At 28.8% G+C, this 7,641-nt stretch overlaps 1 protein-coding gene across 3 annotated transcripts in view; it reads left to right on the plus strand.

Moving 5' to 3' along the window:
* LOC117174414 (dnaJ homolog subfamily C member 5-like) overlaps positions 1-1,124 on the plus strand; it is a 32,495-nt gene extending 31,371 nt beyond the window's left edge. For all 3 annotated transcript variants that reach the window (XM_033363520.1, XM_033363521.1, XM_033363522.1), the window contains one exon: positions 46-1,124. The gene's annotated coding sequence lies outside the window, so the exon portion shown is untranslated. The remainder of the gene's footprint in view (positions 1-45) is intronic.
* The last annotated feature ends 6,517 nt before the right edge of the window (positions 1,125-7,641 follow it).

The following is a 7,641-nucleotide window of genomic DNA, read 5'->3' on the forward strand; positions in this document are numbered from 1 at the left end:
CTCTTGGTAGCGTTTGGGCGGTATACATCTTTCGGTGGCGTACAGGTGGTGTACAATTCTCGGTAGATTTTGGGCGGTGTATAACTCTTTGTAGCGTTTGGGAGGTGTACAGCTCTTCATCGCGTTAGGTCAGTGTACAGCTCAAAGTACACCGCCCAAACGCAGCGTGGAATGGTATGGAATGAAGGCATCGAATTAGTCGCTACAATTTATTCATTTTCGAATTTTGTAACCCCCGATTGTGTTGACAGGAAAGAAAGAAAACTAGAGCAAATAAAAAATAGGTGTAGCACATATTTATTTAAACTTTTGTATCCAAGAGTTGAAGAAAAAACGTGAGTGGTGTGAAAAAATTTCGTGAAGTGAACAATTAATAATCAATTAATTAATTAAATTGGAATTTTATTTTATAAGTTCCCTTGCAGTTAGAAAGGATTTAAAGAAACACATTCCATTTTTAAATACAATTATTCCCTGAAGAGATTGGCTCATGAAAGAAAAATTTCACGACCGAATATATTAAATAACTTTGCTATACTGTTTTTAATGGTCGTTAGAAGAACCAGATAAATCAATTATTGCAAATAAGCCTTCAACTAGCGTATCTCTGTTATTATATATTATATACATACAAATATATATTATATAATTTATATTATCATGCAACTCTCCATAAAGCAAACATAAGACTTTATGAAACAAACTAAAGTGCAGATTCTTCCCTATTATCAGGTGCTGCATAATAAAATATTCAAACACGCAGGGTATAAATATTTATTCTGGTTATTGAAAACCTAATTGGTTAATCTTCTATATTTCTCTTTAATTTTGAGGAGATATTCTATATAGATATACATTTATTATAGATTATTGATGCAATAATTTTTAAATTCGAGTAATTTTGTGCAAACAAAAACATTTGTTTAATTAAGAGTGAAAAATGTAATTATTGTTACAAGAGGCATTAGTCTGCGTGCATTGAAATAAATATTGTATCCTCGTTATAAACGTAAAATTTGTATCGTATAATGATCGTATAACAAAAAAAATCTACTTTGAAAATTACAGTTATATATTTATCGCAGATTGTATTTCTCACGTTAATCATCTCAAAGTCGTGTAAATAAATCTAGGATACAATCAGGCATTTCTTTTTATTTACTGTCCTGAAAACACCTTGGAATTCTTCAAAATTATCGTGGGCCAGTTGCATATTTTTTATTTCCTGTCAATTTAAAAGAAAACTAAAATTTTAATGATATTACTGAAGGAAAATTTTTTCAAATCAGTTTAAACATTAGTTTTCTTTTTGTTAAAGAGTACTATTTTAAAAATTTTTAGCGGGAAAACGATCTGACATGCGCACTAGTGGTTGCTGTGTATTTTTAGGTTATGTAGCCCCCCTACTGCGCATGTCAGAGGTACCGCATTCTATCACTGGATTGAGCGAATCAGCGGAAGTAGAACTGAGGTAATCATCATTATGCAAGCCAACTTGGTTCAAAATAACGCACAGCCCACAAATATTGACCAATTTGGACCGACAAAAAAAATTGAAAAAAAGCTGGTAAAGTTATAAGACTTATCGAGTCTGATTTTTAAATAAGGCTTTCAATTTTGTTATAAATAAATATAACGAACAAAATGGCCTTTTTTTCTTTTCGACGTTCTCGGTGCTCGTCAATAACATGAAAATGGTTTAAATGGTCCAAGTTTCATCAAGTAAGATTAGTTAAAGATACTCCAATATTATATAATTAACAAAAAATTGTTCATAAACAAATTTTTTGTTAAAAGAAGGTTTTTTACGATTTTCCATAATTTTATGTTTTTAAAGTTATATTGCAAAAGATTTGGATAGAAACAATATAGTGATGAAGAAATTTCTTCTTGAGATTATTAATATAATAAACAAATTTAATTTAAAAAATTCATTAATCAGGCATTTTTCGATAGAAAAAATAATTTTTTCGATGTCATTTCTTAATTTGGAACTTTATGCTAATGTTAGAATCCCTGGTGGACCGCAAGAACCATAACGAGCCCCTAAGAAATACCCTTCAAGACCCCACTGAGTCTCCCTTCGGTTCCTTCTTTAAAAAACTCAAAAAAAAAAGACAGCAAGATCAACTTTTAAATTGTTAAAATTCAGATTCTACGTTAAAATTTCCATCCGAAACTCACGGTGTAATCACAATACTGTTTGTTGCAGCGTTAAAAATGTTTAAAAAATGCCATGTACTTCTACTGATTGTGACTTCAAGCGGATCCATAACAGCTCAAGTAGTTGCGCGCGAAGTTTAAAAATAAAATTAAAAATTGGAAAAAAATGTAAATAAATATATGTAATAATTTATATGGATAATTTTACACAAATTTAATACCTTCTCCGATAGGAATAATATGAAAAAGGAGAATTTAAACAAATCCTTTACCTTTAGTCCTGACATGTCGTCTAGACACATAGACACTGCTTGACTGCTCTCACTTGCATCGCAGCTTTGTTGTCTGAGGTTATAAACCATTAAAAATTGCCATAAACCAAAAAAGTAGGTAGAAATCAATCCTATGAAAAATATTAATTCCACAATTAATTCAAAACAGGCCTTCGTGAAAAGGTACCCTTAAAGTTATAGACGGAACGCTTTTAAACTGCTACTAAGAGAAGATGCACTTGAAGCCGCCTTCGGCCCATGTAAGTTACAGGTATTTTATTTTTTAAAAGTTTTTAACGCTGCAAGAAAAAGTATTACGATTACTCCGTGAGTTTCTAATGCAAATTTTAACGTTAAATCCGAATTTCAACAATTAAAAAGTTTATTCAGAAATTGTTGATCAATCTTATGATATTTTTAACAAATTTAATAAACAAATGAATTATTCAGGCATTTTTCGGACACTTTTTTTCAATGCCTGTCCTTTCAGTTGGGAACTTGATGATAATGTCAGCAAACATTCATAACTAGTTGATTAATTTTAAGATCTTTGTAAATAAATGCATAGATAAGGAATAAGGAATTTGTCACAAGAAAAATTAATTTTTTTTCGATGACAACTTTTTTAATCAGGAAATGTATGATAATTTCAGAAAACTTTTTAAATTTATTGATCAATTTTATGAATTCTTTAAACAATTTGAATAAGCGAATGCATTATTGTGGTATCTGTAGACAGAAAAAATTCTTTTTTTTCTTTTTGCCAGACTTTTTAATTGGGAACTTTATGACGATTTCAGCAAAACTCATAATTAGTTGATAAATTTTATATTTTACAACATCTCAAAGTATCTTACATAGGATTAAAATTTGGTTTTTCTCTGAAATGAAGTAGTCGAAAAATATGATTTAATTTTCTTCAATTTTTGGAATTTTATGTAGTATTTGAATAATATATGATATAAAATGTATGCAACAAACCCAATTATATTTCACTATCATCTCTTCGCAAAAAAGAAGGACAAGTTTTCCTGATATACATTGATTTTTTTAAATGTCGTTGCGTACTGAAAAGCGTCAAATCACTAGACAATTCAGCCAATGAAAGAGTTTCTCTAGATTACTAGGAGAATATCATTGGCTAAAATGTCTAGTGATTTTACTTATTTGGGAATATTCATTCACATCTTCGAAACATCCTGGTTAAATCTAGTAATATTTTAGTTATCTTTTGCAACTCACAGAAAGTGACTAAAATATTACTAGATGTTACTGAAAATTCAGGGTAGGTATCCGTTTGAAGTAAGGCGCAATTGAACTAAAGCTCATTTAAACTAAAATAGTTGAACAACCCTTTATATTTTTGGCCTGTAGAAAAAGCAGCCCCCTGCCTGGAACGTGTATGTGTATGTAGTAGTAGTTTTCTTACGGTCCAGAGGGGAAATGTCGGTCAAACTAATCCAACAGATGGCGCCACAAAAAGTAGGTCTGACTTTTAAATTTAATTATATTAGGTAAAGGGAAAATAATTAAAAACTTGATGCTGTTTGCAAATAAAAAAAAATATATAAATGAAAAAATAAGAGTAACTATCACTAATTATTTAAAAATAGAAAATGTCATAAAAATATGTAGTTTAATATGAATAAAATTTAATTTTAAAGTACATTTTAAAATCAGTCCGAACTTCATATTTCTATGATTTATTTTACTGATATTATTGATTTGATTATTTGTTCTAGTTAAAAAAATTATTTATTGTTAAAATTATTAACGGATCTAATGAAAAAATTAACAATATTTAATTCCTCAATGAGAAAATTATTTAAAACATATACATGATTAGAAGAAGTAATAAAAAATATATCACTTATATCCAATGTAAATATAATAATAATTAAAATATGTAAGACTACAACTTCAGTTGCAAGGTGAAGAATCTTTGTACCTTTGAAATCTTAACAATTTCGTATTTTGAAGGAAATATTTTTGAAAAGTAATGGTAATTTTAAATAAAATGTTTGCAGGGAATTTTTTTGGTAAAAAGTCAATGACAAGTCTGATAAATGAGAAAATGGATTTAATATTATTTAATATAATGTATATACTTATTTAAATTGAACCGAACATCATATATACAAATAGTCTCATTATCGGTAAAACAATTTTTGTTTTTGTTAAAAATGCTTCACATTATTATACGAATAACATTTAATAACAAAAATAATTTAAGAGTTTATAATAACCACTGTGATAAACAATTATTTTGGCAAAATATTAGAATTTGAGATTTTTGAAATTATAATTTCCTTCAATGGTCAAAACGACTTCAGGTATTCCTTAAAATAATAAATACTTAATAATTTTAGATAAAATATAACAATTAAAATTTTTCTAAACAAATTAGATAAACAGATTGGAAATTTTGGCCCTTTGGCAAGTAAATTTTTTGTTTGCACTGGAAATGTTTTAAGTTATTGGACGAATGACAGCTAGTCATATTAGAAAAGTTAACAATAACCACTGTTATTAACAATTCTTGTGACAAAATATTTAAACTTAAGGTTTTATCAAATTTAATCTTTCTTTGATGGCCAAGTCGGTGGGTTATTGTCAAAAGATTTTGTATTGAGTGAATCTTAGCATGCAGTGTTATGATTCATTTTCAATCTATTAAGATCGAAAACCCGACTTTTTCCAAGTGAAACTGCCAACATTTAGAAATTGTTTATGTAAATTGTTTTTAAACATATAAACTGTTATATTCTACTAAATGTTGTCAAAGATACATTTTTTAAGGAATATCCGGAGCCATTGTAGCAACTAAAGAAAATAAAAATTTTGATAAAACCTTACCTTTGAATATTTTGTCACAAGAATTATTTATAACAATGGTTATTGTTAACTTCTCAAATATTTTTGTGACTAGCAGTCATTCGTCCAACAGTTTAAAACATTTTCAGTGCAGAAAAAAATTTCTATGCGAAAGGACCAAATTTTGAACTTCTTTATCTAATTTGTTTACAAAACTTTTAAATTTTTATATTTTATCAAATATTATTAAATATTTATTATTTCAAGGATTACCTGAAGTCGTTCTGGCCATTGAAGAAAATTATAATTTGAAAAATCACAAATTCTAATATTTTGCCACAAAAATTGTTTATCACAGTGGTTATTATAAACTTTTAAAGTATTTTTGTTATTAAATGTCAATCCTACATTAATATGAAGTATTTTTACCAAAACATTTTTTTTACCGATAATAAGATTATTGGTCAATTTGTTCATAAAATTGGTTTATAACAAATAAATGGAGTAATAAGCACATTATCTGTATTCTATGAGTTTCTAAACATTTATTTAAGACAATATAAAGTTTTCCTGATCAGTTATTAAAGTGTAAAAAATTGTTATATAAAAAATTTAGTTTTTCCATGCTTTGAGTGGAAAAATTATTAATAAAAAAATAGAGAAGACAAAAGGTCGTAAAGTCAAGATCTATAGAATTTAATAATCTTTAATTTAAAACAAAAATTCAAAAAGTGTTCAAAATTCAACAAAAGTGTATTTCCTCCAATTGTGCGTCATGATTGCAGTAAGTTTGTTTATAGAGATTAATAGTTTATAGTCTCTTCATTTTAGAAATGAGATTTGCAATAATATAATTAACAATTTAATTCAAAATCTCCTTCAAATTTAAATTTCTAAATAAAATTATTAGGGGTTGTATGCAGCGAGAAAAAATCTTTCAAGATTAAGCAATAAATAAATTATTGAACTGCATAAAAGTATATATAACGTTCGGTTCAATTTAATTAAATATATACATTATATTGAATATTATTATATCCATTTTCTCATTTATCAGTCTTTTCAATAACTTTTTACCAAATTATTCCCTCAAAAAATTGTAATTCAAATTAATATTACTGTTTAAAAATATTTCCTTCAAAACTTGAAGAAATTGTTAAGATTTTAAAGGTACAAACATTCTTTACTTTGCAACTCATGTTGTAGTCTTACATGTTTCAATTATTATTATACGAGGTCTGTTAAAAAAATATGCGGACTGGTTGAATTTCGTGGCTCGAGTTGGTTTCAGGAGGATCCGCTTGGTGTCGCTAAGTTCGTACAGATTAGCTGTTTAAAACATGGTATTCCAGTCGCAGATATCTTCATTTGTTGATAAGCTACACGATTTTAAGTAAAGAGTGTTTTTTTTGTTTGTGGGATTGTAGAATGGACAGCCTGAAAGAGGGACGAATTGCTGTGAAATTTTGTGTGAAACTCGGGAAATCTGCAACTGAAACATTTGCCATGCTCAACACGACCTACGGTGATGTTGCCATGAAGCGTACTGCATGTTTCAAGTGGCATGAACGTTTCAAGGATGGCCGACAGTCGATTGACGATGATGAGCGTCCTGGGCGTCCTTCACCGTCAACTGATGACCCACACGTTGACAAAATCAACACCCTGGTGCGCGAAAATCGACATCTGACCATTAGGGAGCTTGCCGAAGAGTGTGGGATATCAGTTGGATCTTGTTACGAGATTTTGACCGAAAAATTGAAGATGCACCGCGTCGCTGCGAAATTTGTGCCACGCTCCAGCTAACTCAGAACTCGTGAGTTTTTGGCCAAACACTCGATTACTGTTCTTCCCCACCCCCCATACTCACCTGACCTTGCTCCTTATGACTTTTTCTTGTTTCCAAAACTAAAACAACCTTCAAAGGAAGAAAATTTAAGACGATTTCGGAGATTAAGGCAAATGCGACGAAGGAGCTGAAAGCCATAACAAAAGAAGCGTACCAGGACTTTATCAAGAAGTGGAAACACCGTTAAGATAAGTGTGTGCGTTGGGGAGAAGAGTATTTTTGAAGGAGACCCAGACGTGTAACTTCCAAATAAAATAAATTTTTTTTTATGACCTCAATCCGCGTATTTTTTGAACAGAACTCGTATTTATATTGAATATAAGTGATATATTTTTTATTAATTCTTCTGATCATGTATATGTTTTAAATAATTTTTTCATTAGCTACGTATATAACTTTAACAATAAATGTATTTTTTTAACTAGAACAAATAATAAAAACAACAATATCAGCAAAATAAATCGTAGAAATATGAAGTTCGAACTGCTTTCAAAATGTATCTCAAAGTTAAATTATATTCGTATTAAACTACATATTTTTATG

Source organism: Belonocnema kinseyi, chromosome 6 (genome assembly GCF_010883055.1).
Source record: "Belonocnema kinseyi isolate 2016_QV_RU_SX_M_011 chromosome 6, B_treatae_v1, whole genome shotgun sequence".
NCBI classification, from domain to species: Eukaryota; Metazoa; Arthropoda; class Insecta; order Hymenoptera; family Cynipidae; genus Belonocnema; species Belonocnema kinseyi.